Source organism: Macrobrachium rosenbergii, chromosome 53 (assembly GCF_040412425.1).
Source record: "Macrobrachium rosenbergii isolate ZJJX-2024 chromosome 53, ASM4041242v1, whole genome shotgun sequence".
NCBI lineage: Eukaryota > Metazoa > Arthropoda > Malacostraca > Decapoda > Palaemonidae > Macrobrachium > Macrobrachium rosenbergii.
The window spans coordinates 50,150,665-50,170,039 of NC_089793.1; the positions used below are offsets into that span (position 1 = coordinate 50,150,665).

At 45.0% G+C, this 19,375-nt stretch overlaps 1 long non-coding RNA gene across 1 annotated transcript in view; it reads left to right on the forward strand.

Annotated features, from left to right (window-relative positions):
- Window positions 1–332: 332 nt before the first annotated feature.
- Window positions 333–19,375, forward strand: part of LOC136834446 (uncharacterized) — a 157,830-nt gene continuing 138,787 nt past the window's right edge. Inside the window, exon 1 of the long non-coding RNA XR_010851809.1 lies at window positions 333–569. This is a non-coding gene — a long non-coding RNA (uncharacterized lncRNA). The remainder of the gene's footprint in view (window positions 570–19,375) is intronic.

Here is a 19,375-nt window from a genome sequence, read left to right on the forward strand (position 1 = left end):
CAAAAGCGTCTGAAAGATCTGCAAGATTCAAATAAAGTGACACTACAAGAAGTATCTGAATTTGAGAGCGATCCGGATCTAGAAACACAAAAGTGACCCTTTTCCATCCATCCCCTTAGTTACTAAAAAAGTAAGTATACCTTAGTTTTACCAGACCACTGAGCTGATGGAAGCCTTAGGTTCTTCAGATTATTTATATCCCAGGTATGTCTAATGTAATTATTTGGTACTAAGTATATATATATACATAAAGCGCTGGACTTTTGTATAGCAATTTGGGGTTTTTTCTTCTGAACCTGGGGTTTTCTGAAAAGTAGGATTGGCAGCCCTGTCACATACCGGCCGGCGTCCTTCGCTTGTAGTTTCGCTCCTACTGTTGATTGCTTGTTGTGGTGAAGTTTTGCCATTTTCTTAATTGAAATGTACCAGGAACGCTGTAGCCTATTGTTTTTCATTTTTGTTTGTTCTGGAGTGACGTAGAAGACCGCAAACGGGCACAACATCGTGAGAAAAAAGCGCCAAGACATGACATGGTTGACGCCGGTCACAGACTGCGCAGCGTGATCGAGGTAATGCGTTTAGGCTATCCTTGTGCCTCACAGTTTGGTGTAATTATATCTGATTATGTTAGGACACGTGACCCTGTAGGAAGGCGTCCATCGTCTTGAGCTTGGGCTTTGAAGTTTGTCCCTGCTAGGCCCAGTCTTTTTGGGCAGGTCAGCCATGGAATGTGAGGTTAGGAAAATACTCTACATGAGGTGGTAACCTCGTGAATTTTTATACTGCGTTGTTGGGTCACAGGAACAAGTTATTAGGGGTTTATAGGCTAACATTTAAAAATGGAAATTTCGCCTCCGACGAACTAGCCTTGTTCAGAGTCGAGATGTTTGTTGCCTCAGCATGACCAGGCCTGAAGGGCAAAACTGCAAACATCCCACAGAAGGTCCAGCGAGATTCTTACGGGTTTTTTCAGCTTTATTACACGAGGTAGATCTAAGTAATAGATACACGGCGGGTATGTAGCGAGAAATCTCAGTTTCTTAGTATTTTGGTTGCTTATTTACAATTTAATGTTATTTTTGAGGGGTCGGCTGTAATGAACCTGTAATTAACCAGTGAAGTCCATCCAACAAGGGGTTTCCAGGTGAATGTCCAGAAGAACTCCGCATGCATAAAGTACCAAAATTATAAGTAAAATGTAATATTTTTTATATTTAAAGCGTTTTAGACCACTTCTTATGATTAGGAAACACCCACAATTTTGCCATATTAGCTATGGAGGGGGTTGGGGGACAGGTATTGTCTAACCTTATAAGTCAAAAATCGAAAATCATCCGATGGGGAACTAGTTTTTCTGAGAAACATTACAGTAAAAAACCTCATTTTCGAACTAACTCCAGTAAGATTTCGAGGATGCCGATTAGATAATCATTAATGTCTCGGATATGGTGAATCTCCTCAAAAAGTGTTCAGAGACAAAGTTCTATTATTTTATATTGTGAAAATTATAGTGTGACCTATTTTCTTATATCTCACCGCGGAGTTGTTCTGGACATTGACCGGTTTCCATACGCGATCTTCACAAAATAGAGCACGGCTACATCTGTTTCGAACGGTTCATATCCCGTCCGCAAGTGCAATAACTTGTTAACGTAAGGGGTACCGCCCACCCCTAGGCCAGTACTAAACACAGCAAAGGGACATTCCATTTGGCCGACAACAAACAAATTCACCGCCAGTGTCAGTAGTCCTAAAAGTGTAGAAAAAAACCAGTTTCCAAGGTATTGCACTTGCCAGACGGGATATGAACCGTTCGAAACAGATGTAGCCGTGCTCTGTCTTGTGAAGGTCGCGTATGGAAACCCCTTGTTGGTTGGACTTCGGGTTAATTACAGCCGACCCCCCAAAAATAACGTTAAATTGTAAATAAGCAATCAAAATACTATGAGAAGAAACTGCCATTTCTCGCTAAATACCCTCCGTGTATCTATTACTTAGAAATACCCAAGAATATTTCTCGAACATACAAGCAAATGAGAACAACAAACTCTGCTGCCTGCTTCCAACTTCTGCTTGCAAATCCTGACCGTTGTGAAGGATTGCCGAGGAAAAACTAATGCAATTTTTTTCAAGATATACTCCACACCAGAAAAATCTGGCTGCACGGGAAGGCAGTAGGAAGGTTTTGACAGGTAGGCCACAATCTGTTGTCTACCGTGGCCTACACTCAGCTGTTGTGCCACAGTTGAATGCAACTTACGACTCAAGATACACAATCTGAAAAAAGGAATAATCACTCAAAAAACTGACTGACACCTAATTTGTGTCATACAAACGGGTTTAGATGACATTACATATAACACAAATAGGCTTGTGCACTGCGTTTCACCAGCACAAAGCAACAACACTCACTTCGTAGACTTTCAAACCCCCTTTTCAATCGTCACATGCTCCACAAAGTCTTATCTTTGGGTTTTACATCATTCTTAACCCATTTCTGCATTCTCAATCTTTGGGCTACCGGTGCCCTTCTTTTTGATCTTGTTCACTCACTTCTGTCATTGTCTAATCATTCAAAACATCCACTAAACTGATCCATCGTTCTGTGCGGTGTCCTCTTCCCCATTCACTTCATCGATGTGTTCCTCAGCTTCTCTGTCGGTTTCTTCATCCTCGTCATCATCATATACACTCATCTTAAATGGAATAATTTGCTCTCCAGCTTGGAGAGACTTATGGTAACTAAGCATTTGGTGTCACCATTGGGGCATATATACTGCAACAATTCTACTCAGTAGCCAGTAACTCAGGTGGGGCACTAAATGTGTGTAGACAGATGGTTTCCAAAGAACGTAATGTTCACACATCTAACAACATACAGGGTCCTGAAGGACATGGCGTTCCACAGAGTGCTGGTGGCACCCTTCAAGTGTGTAAAGTTTCTGTAAAGGAATGCACCTGGCATACAATAACTTCAAAAGAACTGTTGCAGCGTTGAGGGCCGAATAACATTTTGAATATATGGTGGTGGTCACACAGGTGGCTAACGAAAGGTAGTCTACTCCCCTTCTAACCTAGAGGGGACGGGTGTAGTCACTGCTGATGCTGATGATTGAAGTGACATCTGTGGTCATGTGAGGAAAATGGTGGAGGAGGTGGACATTGCAGAGAGGCTCTGAAGGTTCTGACACACGCTACACAATCTATCACAACTCGCTTCTCAAAACATCTCATTCCCGGACACAAACATTCCAGGCGGAAAACAGCAACTTGGGAGTTCATGCCACAATGCGTGTTTAGCGTATGGAAGTGTCTCAGTAATGATTGTACTAATGTCGAAACTTCAACGAGAGATTGTGCTTTTCTGCAAGTTGTGATATACAGTAACTCCCTGTATTCGCAGGGGCTGCGTACTGCACCCCCCCCCTCCGCAATTAGCTAAACTCTGCAAATACTTAAAACCCCTCTAAAAACACTTAGAATGCCTATTTCAATAGTTAAAAAAAAAAAAAACTCCAAAAATGCTTATATGTGAGTATTTTAATAGTTTCATAACAAAAAGTGGTATTATTTTACAATAGTTCCAACTCATTGTATAATAATTATAGTATTATAGATGCATTTTGCATAAAAAGTAATTAAACTGTCTCTGAACACTTTTTGGGGAAATCCACCATATCCGAGATATGAATGTTAATATAATCCCCATCCTTGAAAAATTTCTAAGTGTTTTTTTAACTTTAACACGGACACAGTTTGTACTCTGATGCGAGTTTGTTTTTGTTTAGAACTGCATTGTGGTTCTGATGCAAATTTTTTCCCCCCTTAAAATTGCATTGTGGGTAGTTACGTGTTGTCTGGGAGTCACTTGACCTAGTGAAAATCTTACAGGTGTCAGACATTTTCCCTTGCCATTTGGTTCAAGTCTGTCATAGAGTGAGGTCATGTCCAGTCTGTGTTCGTCTTGTAACTTTATTTTCGCTTAATTCACGATTTCTTTGAAAATGAAACACGATGCATTGATTTTTAAAGACAACATGGAGTGTTACCTGCAGCAGCACAGTTCAGTTTTACACCAATTTTTACTTGAAGCTGCTAAATTATATCCACCTTTAAGTGACACTCAGCCACCATCACCACCTGATGACGATGACACTGTAGATCAGCCACAACCATCTTGTTTTGGATATAACCCATCAAAATGTTTGTGTCCATTCAATTAAGGTAAATTTATAATTGTTTTTAAAATATTGTAACATGATTTGCCTTCTGTAAAAGTTTTTGGCTGCAGCAGCGCTAGCAACATTGCCTCTTGCCAGTATATACGAGCCTGCCATGAATCATTATAAATGCAGATAAGGCGCGAAGCGCCATTCCGCCACCCCCTTGCGGTTAAGGGATGTTAGGCTACATTACACAAGCCTACATTGCCTGACTATGGCTTGCTAGGTATGCTATGATTTACCTCATTTTATTCATTAATTCCAATGCTGTTTTGTGTCGATGGTGATTTACCCCACCCAAAACCCCCATTCTAAAGGGTCCCCAACCTTGTTGGATGTAGTAGGGTGTATAGGCTAGTAACTCAAAAACAACTCATTTCCCCGATGTATTACTATCATAACCATTCAGAACACATTAAAACACACATGAAAATACATAATTACTTTAGAAAAATGGAGTTGGAACTGTTGTAAAAATTTACCCAAAAAGTGCATTTAGTCAGGAAAATGGTATGAAAATACAGTACAGTAATTAGTGACTATTTCTCAGTGAAAAATACTGCGAATGGGCAAATTTTTTTTGCAAATAGTGTGCATATACGTTCCACATAGAAATCCGTGAATACGGGAGATTTACTGTAGTTCTATGTATTCTTTCTAAATTTATGTAAAGTGGAAATGCGTATTATGTAGAAGGAAGATATGTTTTGTTGTGTCTGTGTTTAGTAATGAAAAGCATTTTTTGTGGCTGTTTTGTGTATTTAATTGTAAGTACACATGTAATAGTGTTAAACTACCAGCATCAGTTGCTTGTCAGGTTGTCAGTCGAACATTTGGTGATGGTCGGCGACAGTTGTGACAGTCGGTCTCGTCACAGCCCTGGTGCAGTGTAGTTCTAACTAGTAGGGACTCAAGAAAAGGAAATGCAGCCATAGTTGCTGGTGCCTCCAAGTCCACTGAAGCATTCCCTTTCTTCCTAAACTTCATTTAGGGAGATTTACTTTAGGAGATATGCATATCTAAATGTAAGGAGAATTTCTTGAGGTGTGCTTTGGATGGGGGTTGTGAAGTAGAGATTGTGATCATGCCAATCTCATTCTAATTGAGGCTGGGAATGTTGAATGCACCATTTGAACTAACGACAAGTTTGTATAGTTTTATGTCTTAGATTAATATACACAACGCAATGCAGTGATTTAATTGCAGTTTGGAATAGCATATGAGTGAAGTAACCTGGGTGTCTTTTGTGTAAGACTTAGGCTAAGATTAGGCTAGTATGTTTCAAATCGTTTAGGCTAAACGATATCACGATTTGAAATGCTCTGTTTATTCTGAATGAGTTGGAACATATTGGTGCCCTGACCAGGATCGTAGTGATTAGTTGTTATAGCAGTGATCTGTATAGTTAAAGTTAATGAAGTTTTCAGGATTGTTGTGATACTTGGCAATAAAGATGAAGATGTGACTGGCTAATGGTGGCGGCCATTTTAGAGTTAGTCACGTGTTAGCCTAGCCTGAAATGGATTAGTAGGATTAACTCTGTCAATCATCGCCTAGCCTAACTGAGGCCTGACTTTTTGATAGTAACTCAGTGGGAATTTTAACCTTCCTTTTTTATTTTGAGGTCATTGTTCTTTGGATTGTTGAGAAAATGGCTATGGCCTATCCAGATGTATTTTGCATAAAGTGAAAGGTTCCTGTGGTAGGACATTCTCATGTAAAACATCTAAGTCATTTTATGACAGGGTGCTGTAGTAAAGTGATGAGACTAAAACAGCCCTTGTATTATTGCACTTTTGGGAAATCAGCAGCAGTGTGCGATAACCTACTGGATCCTGTACTAGTGGCCAAATTGACAGGAAACGATGTTGCTGCAAATGAAGATGATCCAGAATTGGTGAATAAGGTAAAAAATTAGATTTTAGGATTAGTAGAGGGATTGGAAGGTTTTGGTGGTTAGTCTAGAGATTCGTGACGTTCCTAGAAACATCCCTAGAGATAGATATCACACACGAAAAAAATTTACTAAACCAACTACTGTATTGAAAAGAAACCAATAAATAACTTTTATATAAGTAACTTACCATATTATTACATAGATATTGGTTCCCTAACCTACGGCAGCTTAAAAATTCAAAGGTCGCGTGGTGGCGCTGTTATTTTTAGTATGTAGGTGACAGCATCCTGCCCGCCATCCGGGACTCGAGGAAACAACCCAGCAGAGAGTTCAATTCGTTTTCTGCCAGCTTCCAGTTAACATCGGAAGTTTTCACGCAGCTGCTTCTTCGATTTTTGGCTTTTTCTTTGCACGAATTTGGTGAATTACTCAGAATTTGTTGCTTTGTCGTTTGCTGCCATTGTTGAATTGTTGTTTGAGTTAACTTTAGTTTATTTAGTTAACGATGTCAGATTCCAGTTCATCTAGTATTTGCTTTTGTTCTGAGGGTTGCAGAACTAGGCTAATTCTCATGCAAAATGCACTAAATGTAGGGGGCAAGAATGTATGTAAGGATAATACTGTACTTGCATAGAGTGTCAGGATTGGGAGGTTAAGAAGTGGAAAACCTAGAAATCTCATCTAGAGAAATTAGAAAGGGATAAGAAGAGGAAAGCAGCCATTAGGGCTGAAAGTAGGGCTAATGCAGAGTCCATGCCTTTGGAAAATGTAGGGGATGACAGAACTATCACTCCTCCAGTTCCTCCTCCTCCTCGTATCCCAACTCCTCATACTTTACCATCTAATCCTGTTCCAGGTTTCCCTGATTCTTCCCTTAGTGCCACTGCCAGCCTCAAATCTAGGTTTGGTCAGAAATTTACTGGATTATCTAGCACCATTATGGATATGGGATCGGCTATTGAATCTCTAGTGGAGAAAAATATAAGTGTTGACAGTGCAGTGAGAAGTGATAGTACTGTGAATATTGAGGAGGTGACTGTCCGTCCCACCAGTGCTCCTAGATGAAGGTCACTGTCCTGCCCCCCCCCCACTGGGGAGAAGGCATACCGGAGGTCCAAGGGAGGCTGGCAGGGTTTGCCCACGGGCAGTTGCCCCCTCTGGCGAGCCTGTCATGCGCTCCCAGGCTTCGACTAAACGCCATTGGAAAGGCGTTCCTGTGCATCAAATTTCTTCTGATTCGGAATCTTCCAGTCCGCACAAGAAGCTATATCGCTACTCTTCTTTGCGCCCGCTCAAGAGACATGCGGATATTAGTGACTCTTCTCCCCGGCTGACAAGAGGTACAGGGAGACTAGCCCACAACCTTCCTGCAGTTTCCAAGTCCAGCCTGATTCTCCTGCTCATCTTCGTCATTTCTTCAGAGACAGTCCTGAGGGCTACAAGCATTCTAAGAACCCGTCTTCTTCCGAGTGCCCACTGACTTGCACCAGACTTCTGCCGCTGATGAGCGCCTGCCGACTTTTGCCAGAATACCGCTGATGAACGCCCGGTGCCGCTCTTCTCGTGCCAGAATACTGCTGATGAGTGCCCGGCACCCGCCATCTCGCGCCAGACTTCTGCTCTAGAGCACCTGGCGCCAGCTCCCGAACTTCCAACGCCAACAATCGAACTCTCAGCTTCTGCTTCTGGAGCCCATGCACCTTCTTCTGTTATTCCATCTTCCTCATCGGTGCAGGAGGATTCTTTAGCCCCACTCAAGCGCCAATTGACCGAGCTTATGGGTTTTTTGAAGAGATCCTCGTCTGCTCCAGAGTCCAAGGATAAATCATTGTCTCCTATCTCTTCATGTGGCGGAATTTTAACCCACAAACAAAAACAACACTCACCCTGATCTTCGGTTGCTGGAGATGGGTAAAGGTCCACGGTCGCCAATCACAGCACACAGAAACCACAAAAACAAAATTTCAAACAAACCTCCACCAACAACGAACAAAAAAGACACATGCACCATCAATATCGGTATTGTACCGAAAAACAGACGAACTCCCCGTTCACTTTCAAGGTTGGACCTCAACTGCCCAAGACCTCCCCAAAAAACGAAAAACTCCTGACAGACAGAGAGAGACAGCCAAAAACCAACTCCAACAACCGAACCACTCACAACGACATTACCATCCTCTCTCTCTCTCTCTCTCTCTCTCTCTCTCTCTCTCTCTCTCTCTCACAAAATGTTGGGAAATGCTAAATAAAAACAAATTTCTTCATCCTCTATATTTCTCCCCCTTTTAGCATTTCCCAACCAACACCTTTCACACCCTCTTTCAAATTTTCACGCAACACCCACGGATGCTCACTAGCAGGTCCTCTAGATCGCGTTCATGGGCACGCAATCATTCTCTCAGACTCGCTCTCTCTTCCAGCAACATTCAGATTTACATTTTCTCCTCCATTCTCTCTCAGATTCACGCTATCTTCTTCACTATTACCACTCTCAATTTCATCCACAATCTCATCTATACCCTCTAACTCGTTCCCAAATACCTCCCCAATTCTTCAACTAACCCATCCCATTCGCTCATTGACCTTTCCAATTCTTGCAACGATTCATTCATGCTTTCAATCACTCGTCTATCACTGCTACGCTCTTACACTCTTACACTTTCGCTCACCTCCAACCGTTCACTAACCCCTACACGTTCAGTCAACTCAGTTATATCAAACCCGCATATGCTATAACGTTCTATCCATACCATCCCATTCATCCGTATTACACGCTTTATCACTCATTTCCACTTTGGCACTCACACCCCTATCACACAACTTACGACCATTCAGTTTAGTTTACGTTCTTCCCTTTCTTACGTTTTTTACCATACTCTATCAAAACAAATTGCTTCATGCGCTCATCAGTCTTTCCAGCAAAGCCCCCCTCATGCAACAACCCCTCATGTACATGCATCACACGCACCGCTTGCATCCTGGAGGATCCACCCATTTGAACCCCTTCACACTCAGTTTCCTGAATTCGCTGTCACAGTCACTCTCTTTCGTCCACATACACTTGATACATGCCCTTCCATTCCACATTCGACACACTTCGCTCTCGGTTCTGAAACACATTCTCATAATGCCCATTCTTACCACAGTTGCCACATATTACATTCACTGAGTACCCCTACAACCATTAGCAATATGACCCACCTGTCCGCACCTGTAGCATTTAACCCCTATCTTTCGTACACTCCTTTACCAAATGTCCCGATTGCCCACACCCGAAACACGCTCCTAAAGCTCACCTACACTCATTCTTTGTATGTCCTTCCTTTCCACATCTAAAACACTTGGCTCGACTTCCACTCACCGACCTTCCCTTTGTACACTACTATCCCTAACCCGTCCAACCCGTTGTTCCCCTTACAAACCCATCATTCATCATCACTGGCACCTCCACATTACTTGCTCTTACACTCCTATCTATTACACTATCGGCCATTCTCATTGGGCCCTCAACACTGCATCCCTAAAGCTTCCAAACTCTGGCACTCTCTCATCTATGTGCATTATTTACACTTACACTTCTACTCTCTTTTATAACCCTGTCAAGCTCATAATCTTCTACAATTTCCAAAATTTCTCCCCAAGTCAACCTTTCATTCGTCCATCTTTTCTTCTCCTTCCGCTTCAAGTTCACAAATTCTCTAACTCCATCTGGCACTGTCCCTAACAACTTCCGGACTAACTCCTTACATTCATCTATCCCATCATCCCCAAACTTCTTCCTTGCCAATGTCTCCAGCCTACAAGCATATAGTGACAAGGTTTCCCCAGCTTTCATTCTTGCCTCATCAAATTCATTCTTCCTCTTATACTTAACACTGCTTTCATACGCCTCGCTTGCTCAACTAGTCTAGCTTTCACCTTGTCATACTCAACATCCCCACACTCATAATAACCCTATACATATCAAGCAAAAACCCAGTCAAATATTCTCCCAATTCTCGTGCCCACACTCTCTTACTTTCCCCATACTTATCCTGACAAAACCTTTCATACTACTCCTAAAGAAATCATGCACATCCCTACTTCCATACTCATTATACTTTTCACACCGGGGTACCTCCCTCACATACATAGCCTTTCTCACTTTTTTTCTCACTTTCACTCTCACTTTCGCTACTTTCCTCTGTCCTTTTCATACCCTCTTCCGAATACAAAGAGTCCACTTCTGCAGTTTACATTCATCTTACTCATTACACTCTTCTTCCCTCATTTTATCCACTTTTATCCACTCACCTCCATCCACTTCACTATCACTACTGCCTTCACCCTCTCCCTTCTTTCCTGCCTTTCCCACTTCCTTACCCTTCTTACCAGTTTCCTTTCCTTTCCCTTCTCCCTTTTTCTTCCCCTGACTTATCCTTACTTTCCTCTGTTCCTTCCTTGCTTTTCATTCCCTTTTCCTTACCCTGCCTCTCATTCCTCGTTTCTTACTTCCTATTCCCATATCACTTTCATCACTCATGCTTCCATTCACTTCTTCCTCCTTTTCTTTCTCTCTTGCCCCTTCACACGTTCCAGAGAACCTGCCTCCAACAGCCCCTTCTCCAAAAACACCCTTGAACATACCTTTCATCATTTCTTCCACACTTTTCATCATTCCCTCCAACTTTTTATCCATCCTCTCTTCCATTTCTCTTCTGACTCTTTCATCTCCCCTTTCATTTCTTCTTTTGCACTTCCTAGCATTCCTCCACCTCCTCCAACTGACTCCTCAATCTCTCATTCTCACCCTCAACCACGTATTCTCCTCTCTCAACCTTACCAGTTCCTCTTCCATCCTTCTCTTCAGTCACACTACCAGCCACCAATCTCACTTGCAGCTGCACACCAGCTGCCCCACGTTGGGCGCCAAATATTATGTGGCAGAATTTTAACCCACAAACAAAACAACACTCACCCTGATCTTCGGTTGCTGGAGATGGGTAAAGGTCCACGGTCGCCAATCACAGCACACATAAACCACAAAAACAAAATTTCAAACAAACCCTCCACCAACAACGAACAAAAAAGAGACACATGCACCATCAATATCGGTACCGAAAAAACAGACGAACTCCCTGTTCACTTTCAAGGTTGGACCTCAACTGCCCAAGACCTCCCCAAAAACGAAAAACTCCCCGACAGACCGACAGACAGAGAGACATTTTGAAACCAACTCCAACAACCGAACCACTCACAACGACAATTACACTCTCTCTTCTCTCTCTCTCTCTCTCTCTCTCTCTCTCTCTCTCTCTCTCTCTCTCTCTCTCTCACACAAAACGTTGGGAAATGCTAAATAAAAACAAATTTCTTCATCCCTCTATATTCAGAGGAGGAAGAGATTGTTCAGGATACGGTTCCTTCTTCCTACTTGTCTGTGTTTCCTCCTGGATAATTACTCTGACTTCTTCTGCCTGCTTCGCCTACTTCTCCAGCTTCTACCTTCCTCATGAAAAAGCATTTTGTTCATGAGACTTACCTGCCAGATATATATATAGCTGTAATCTCCGAAGTCCGACAGAATTTCAAAATTCGCGGCACACGCAGTGGCCGGTCAGGTGGTTGGTACACATTCCCGCCGCTGGGAGGCGGGTATCAGGGACCATTCCCATTTTCTATTCAGATTTTCTCTGTCGCCGGACTGTCAACACCTGTTGTCAGTTCCCCCGCCATTTGGATTTCGAAATTTGTTGTCACTTAAGTATTTTGGTTGTTTTTTGGTATTCGACTTGGATCGGTGACTTGGCATACGCTTTTTCTGGACCGCTTTTGATATTGCTTTTGACTTTTCTTATAATTAAGATGTCTTCCTCTAGCTATCGAGTCTGTAGCTTGGGTGAATGTAAGGTGAGGCTATCGAAGGCTTCGATAGATCCTCACACTTTATGTATGAAATGTAGGGGTGTTGAATGTTCTATGGATAATCGGTGCAATGAATGTGAGGGATTATCTGAAGGGGAGTGGAAGAAATATGAAGCCTATATGCGTAAATTGGAGCGTGATAGGTTGAGGAGGTCTTCCTCCAGGAGTGCATCTGTAGATGGACAGTCAGGGATTTCTCCTGCTAGTAACCCTGTAGTTAATATTAGTCCTAACCCTGTAGTATTGCCTTCAGGCCCTGAGATTGTTGCTGCAGAAGGTAATGCCCTGGCTCTCGTGTTAGAGTCAATACGTGCTCTTGAAACTAAAGTGAATGCGATTCAAGCGCAAAGTGTTGTTAGTGCTAATGCCCCTAGTGTTGTGGAGGGGGCGTCAGATCGGCCCTATAATGCCTCTAGGCCTGGACCTCTGCCGAACTCCCAGGATTCAGGGAGGGGGCATGTCGAAAGCCGCGCGAGGGTTACGGGGGCTTCCCACAGATCTGGCGTCCCTTCGGCAGGTCCTGATGACGCTACCCAGGCTGCCAGAGATCGTGCACAGGCACGCATATTGAAGGATTGCTTCTCGTCCTCCGACACATCCTCCCCGCGTCGGGCTTGGAGCTCTCGGTTGGACTCTCGCCCTCTTAAGAGAAGCTTGAGAGGAGAGGACGCTTCACGTCCTCTTCCTCTAGACGTTTTGTGCTCTTCCCCAGAAAGTTTCGTGGATATTCCACTGCAGAAGAAATTACGGTGTTCTACGGATGATGACGCTGCTCGACGCCCCAGTCGCGCTAAGGCAAAGGCTGGAACTTCTACTCCTGTGAGAAGGAAGAAGACGTCTCCTCGCCCCTCTCTTTCTGGCAGGTTCAGCCCTTCTCCCGAGAGAGATGCTTCTCCAACACGTCAGATTTTGTTGGGTTTGCAACAACAGCTGGATACTCTCATGGACCGTAGAGATGTCAGGCCTCGTTGCAAGGATTCGAAACTGCCTGTTAAGAAGTCCAGACCTTCAGCTTCGTCACCTGCTTTGTCTTCCTCGTCTGCTAGATGGCATGGGGCTTCTCGTCTTTCACCTAGAGAGAGTGAAAAGTGGCTTCCTACTCGTCTTCCCCGTTTTGAGGAGTTGGACGTTTCTCTTGACACGCGCCAGGAGCGCGTGTCTCATGCTTCACGCGTGCCTCTCCTTGACTCTCAGCGCGCGCCTAGCCATGACGCTTCGCGCACGCCACACCGTGAAGCTCTTCTCGTGTCTAGCCATGGAGCTTCGCGCGCGCCACGCCATGACGCTCCTCACACGCCTCGCCGTATCGCTTCACGGTCTTCTTGTATTGACACCGCTCCTGCAGTGCATCATGACGCTCAACTACCCGCTTCGACTTATGACGTCCTTCATGATTTAGCTACGACATCTTCTAAGCGCAAGAGGTCCCGCTTACGTATCGGCGAGTCGGGACTTCTTCCACCTCGCACTCAAGACCCGCCAGCTGAGGAAGAAGAACCCCTTTCGTCAGAGCTCTCGGACGAAGAGAAACATCCTTCGTCCTCCTCTTCTTCTGATTATCAGACTCTGACTCATTTGCTTCAGGATCTGTTTCCTGATACTTTTCAACCTTCTGCTCCTCACTCTCCACCTTCGCAGTTGTCTTTGTCTAAAGCGAGAAGAACTCCTGGTTTTCTCAAGATGAAGAAGTCTTTATCTACCAAAAGGGCATTCAAGAAAGTCCAGGATTGGATGTCTGCCAGAAAAAATCAAGGAAAGACTTCTTTCGCTTTGCCTCCTTCATGTTTGTCTGGAAAAGCAGGCATTTGGTATGAGACGGGTGAGGATATTGGCTTAACAGTTCCCTCGACTTCTCAAGGGGACTTTGCGAGTCTTGTTGACGCCTCTAGAAGATCCCACTTGTCCTCTTCTAAGGTGTCTTGGACTTTGACTGAGATGGACCACCATCTTACAGTCTTCTTCAGGACTGTTGAGGTCTTTAACTTCTTGGACTGGTGCCTGGGAGTTTTGCACACGAAGGCTACTAGTCCGAGTTCCATTAGTCTGGGGGAGCTGTCCAGTGTACTTCTGTGCATGGACAAGGCTGTCAGAGATGGCTCAGAAGAACTTGCGTCTCAGTTTTCGTCGGCTCTTTTGAAAAAGAGAGCATTGTTTTGTTCTTTCTTGGCGAAGTCTGTTTCACCAGCGCAGAAGGGAGAGCTGCAGTTCGCTCCTTTCTCAAGCCATCTCTTCCCCCAGACCTTGGTTAAAGATATCGCTGCCAGCCTTCAAGAAAAGGCAACTCAAGACCTTCTTTCCAGGTCCTCTAAGCGTCCTTTGGCCCCATCGTCGTCTTCTGCTTTACCCCAGTTGGCTAAGAAGAAGCAGCCCTTTCGTGGAGGGGCTTCCTTGGGGGGCAACACGAGACCCGCTCCACGAGGGAGAGGTTTCCCTAAAGGCAGAGTCACTTCCAAAAGAGGTGGCAAGTGACTCGTTTCACCTCCAGACACCGGTAGGAGCCAGGCTTCTTCATTTTGCCCAAGCCTGAGAGAGAGAGGGGGACGCTTGGTCCCTCCAAGTGGTAGAGAGAGGCTACTTGATTCCTTTTCTGGCTCCTCCTCCATTGTCTTCAACCCCCAGAGATCTGTCTCCCAATTACCATCCTGCCAAGCAGAAAATTCTGTTCGACCTGCTCGAACAGATGCTCGAGAAGAGAGCAGTGGAACAGGTCTTAGACACACAATCCCCGGGATTTTACAACAGATTGTTCCTAGTTCCGAAATATTCAGGAGGATGGAGACCCCTCTTGGACGTCAGCAGGCTGAACAACTTTGTCCTGAAGGACAAGTTCAAGATGGAGACGTCTCAGTCAATACTAGGAGCCCTTCGTCCCGGGGATTGGATGGTATCTTTGGATCTCCAAGATGCTTATTTCCACGTCCCAATTCATCCGCGTTCGATGAAGTATCTCAGGTTTGTCTTGGGGGGCAAGACGTACCAGTTCAGGGCTCTCTGCTTTGGACTCAGCACAGCCCCGAGGGTGTTTACGCTTCTTATGAAGAACGTAGCGATGTGGTTGCACCTGTCGGGCATCAGGATCTCTCTTTACTTGGACGACTGGCTGATTTGAGCATCGTTGAAGCGAAGGTGTCTGGAGGACCTTCAGTTAACACTGGAACTTGTGAAGTCCCTGGGACTTCTGGTGAATGTGGAAAAGTCGCAGCTGATCCCCTCACAGTCCATTGTGTATCTGGGGATTCAGATGAATTCAGCGGCTTTTCTAGCGTCTCCGTCGCAAGAACGGCAGCTTCAATGCTACGGGAAAGTCTCGGCCTTCTTGGGGAAGGAAACATGCTCGGTAAGGGAATGGATGAGTCTGCTGGGGACCATTTCCTCGCTGGAGAAGTTTGTTTCCCTGGGAAGACTGCATCTCAGGCCTCTTCAGTTCTTTCTGTTGGAGAACTGGAAAAACAAGGAAGACTTGGAAGAGGAATTGAGGATTCTTCCTTCTGTAAAAGAGTGCCTGAAGTGGTGGCTCGATCCAGCGAAGTTGGGAGAAGGGATCTCCCTCGAACTTCTGAGCCCCGACCTAGTGTTGTTTTCCGACGCGTCGTCAGCAGGTTGGGGGGCAACACTAGGGGGAGAAGAAGTGTCAGGAACCTGGAGAGGGGAACAGGTGTCCTGGCACATCAACATCAAAGAGTTGGCGGCGATCTTTTTAGCTCTCCAATTCTTCGAGGTCCAAGTTTCCAATCGTGTAGTTCAAGTAAACTCGGACAACACTACGGCGTTGGCTTACCTCAAGAAACAGGGCGGAACACACTCTCGTTCCCTGTTCGGCCTTGCAAGAGAGATTCTTCTTTGGGCTCATGTTCGGGCAGACCTGCTCAGTCGGCGCCATCAACTCCTGCCGACGGAATGGACCCTTCATCAGGAGGTTTGCCAAGATCTCTGGAATCTTTGGGGTCGCCCTCTTGTGGATCTCTTCGCGACCTCAAGAACAGCGAGGCTCCCGCTACTGCTACTGTTCTCGACCCAGGGGCAGTAGCGATAGATGCTCTTCTCTGGGATTGGACGGGATGGATGTATATGCCTTTCCCCCGTTCAAAATTCTGGGAGAAGTGATACGCAAGTTCGCGGCCTCACAAGGGACGAGGATGACACTCATCGCCCCGTTTTGGCCTTCGAACCACTGGTTCTCGGAGATTCTTTTCTGGCTGGTAGACGTTCCGAGAACCCTACCTATGAGAGCAGATCTGCTCAGACAACCCCACTTCGCGAGATATCATCAAAACCTCCCCGCTCTGAACCTGACTGCATTCAGACTATCGAGAAATTGGTCAGAGCGAGGGGGTTTTCTGGCCGGGTGGCATGGGCCATCGCTAGAGCCAGAAGATCTTCATCTATCAGAGTATATCAAGCGAAGTGGGCAACCTTCAGGGGTTGGTGCAGAAAGAAGGGTTTTTCCTCTTCCTCGACCACTGTGAGCCAGATTGCTGATTTTCTCCTTTTTTTAAGAGAAAAACTCAAGTTAGCAGTTCCTACTATAAAAGGTTATCGGAGCATGCTTTCTGCTGTTTTCAGACACAGAGGACTGGATTTGTCTGACAATAAGGACCTCCATGATCTTTTGAGGTCGTTTGAGACGTCTAAGGTTCCTCAGCCAATTCCTCCTACTTGGAACTTGGACGTAGTGCTCAAGGTTTTGATGTCCAGTCCTTATGAGCCTCTCCACTCTGCTTCTCTTAAGGATGTTACTAGAAAGACGGTCTTCCTCACTGCTCTGGCGACGGCGAAGAGAGTGAGCGAAGTTCAGGCTATCAGCCGTCATGTGGGCTTCAAGGGACACGATGCTGTCTGCTCTTTAAGCCCTACGTTCTTGGCTAAGAACGAAAGGCCTTCTAACCCTTGGCCTAGACACTTTGAAATTAAAGGTCTTGCAGACCTTATTGGACAGGAACCTGAGAGAGTTTTATGTCCGGTTAGAGCTCTCAAGTACTACATTAAAAGGACTCAGGGCATTCGTGGTCCTCGGATAATTTATGGTGTTCTGTGAGGCAACCAATTAAGCCTATGTCGAAGAATGCACTGGCATTCTTCATTAGGGACGTCATTAAGGAGGCACATTCTAGTTGTGACGACTCCAACTTCAAGTTGTTGAGAGTTAACGCTCACGAGGTGAGGGCGTTGCTACCTCCATGGCGTTCCAGAAAAATATGGCACTCAGTGACATTCTCAGTGCCACATTTTGGAGAAGCGATTCGGTGTTTGCCTCACACTATTTGCAAGAGATGTTAAGGTAGCATACAAAAATTGCTTTTCGCTGGGACCATACATTGCTGCATCAGCAACCTTGGGGACAGGGGGTAGCTCTTATCCTATCCTTTAAATCTTGGTTAGGAAGTGTCTTTTAATTTTGTGTTTTTATGGTTGTTGGGTCGACTGATGGAGGCAGTCTTCCCAGTCCTTTGCAAACTAACATGTTAGGTTTTGGTTAGGTGGTTGGTAATGCTCTTTTGTCCTCATTGTATGGTCTATGGTCTAGTCACATTGTGGTCACGCCCCGTTGACAGATCATTTAGAACTCGCCAGCTATATAGGTCACTACCTCGCTGGGGACTCTAGTAAAGCAGAAGCAGACTAGGGTGGCAGTAATCACGCAGTCAGCTATGCTATCAGGTAAGGAACCAAAATTTTTACCTACAAATTTGTTTTTTCCTAATTCTTGGCTGTCCATACCCCCTCCAAAGGTGGTATTCAGCTATATATATATCTGGCAGGTAAGTCTCATGAACAAAATGATATTTTAATGATAAAATAAAGTTTGTTCATACTTACCTGGCAGATATATATATTCATATTGCCCACCCTCCTCCCCTCAGGAGACAGTGGCATTAGAAAATCTGAATAGAAAATGGGAATGGTTCCTGATACCCGCCTCCCAGCGGCGGGAATGTGTACTAACCACCTGACCGGCCACTGCATGTGCCGCGAATTTTGAAATTCTGTCGGACTTCGGAGATTACAGCTATATATATATCTGCCAGGTAAGTATGAACAAACTTTATTTTATCATTAAAATATCATTTGTCAGAAGGTACCAGATTCCCCAAGCTAGTTCTTTCCTCCTCCTTGAAGAAAGCTCTCAAAGAAGTTCATGCCTGGATAGTCGCTTAGAGAGAACAGGCCAAAGCAACTTTCGCTTTTCCGCCCAGCAAATTGTTGAAGATGAGGTACTCTTTCTATGCCACCGGGGAAGCTCCTTCCTTGGGAGTTCCTGCCTCCTCCCAAGGGGACTTCTCTGGTCTGGTGGATTCATCTCGTAGAACGGCCTTTTTTCCGGCCAAGATAATGTTTTCCTTAGCTGAACTAGACCACCTTATCAAGAATATATTTAAGGTGTTTGAGATATTAAGTTTCGTAGATTGGGCCATCAGGGCACTAGCGAGGAAGATTGAAGACTGTTGTGATTTAGCTGAAGATTTTGCCTCTGATTGGCTAGGAGTTCTTTCGTGCTCAGACAGAGCAATTAGAGATGGCTCTTTAGAACTCGCCTCCCTATTTTCTATGGGCATCCTTAAGAAGAGGGAGCTCTGGTGTTCATTTGCCTCGAAAGGAGTCACGCCGACTCAGAAGTTGGCTCTACTTTTTGCTGCTTTAGACAAGTCTCACTTCTTTCCTCAACACATAGTGAAGGAGATTCTTTCGGATGTGCAGAGTAAATCCACCTCTGACTTGTTGTCTCAGTCTACTAGACGTCTTAAGGAGCCTGTGCCTTCCACATCTAGATCATTCTCCCCTCTTCAGTCTTTCGTGGAGGGAGAGCTAAGACCCAGCCTCGACCTAGATCAAACTTCCGACCACCTACGAAGTCCATTTAGAGGTCTTCCTTCAAATCCAGCCCCAAGAAGTGAGAAGTTAGTTCTCCATGCCCAGGTAGGAGCCAGACTTCTTCTATTCTGGAAGGAATGGGAGAGCAGAGGAGCAGACCCCTGAGTGATTTTTGTTCTGCTGAGGAGGGCTGACCACTCCTTTCAAATTCAAAGACTCCTCCTCTAGTTACATCTTCAGTGGCCTTGACAGTGTATTCAAAAGGTTCCATGTAGTTTTTGGCCCTCTCTCAAGAAGTCGAACTACTCCTTTCCAAAGGAGCAGTGGAAGAAGTGCTAGATCCCCTCTCAGAGGGTTTCTACAATCACCTTTTCGTGGTTCCGAAGGCCTCGGGGGGCTGGAGGCCCGTTCTGGATGTCAGCACCTTGAATGTGTTCGTACTGAAGATGAAGTTTCACATGGAGACCGTTCACTCATTCATGTTCTCAGTACAACAGGGGGACTGGGTGGTCACCCTGAATATGCAGGATGCATATTTTCA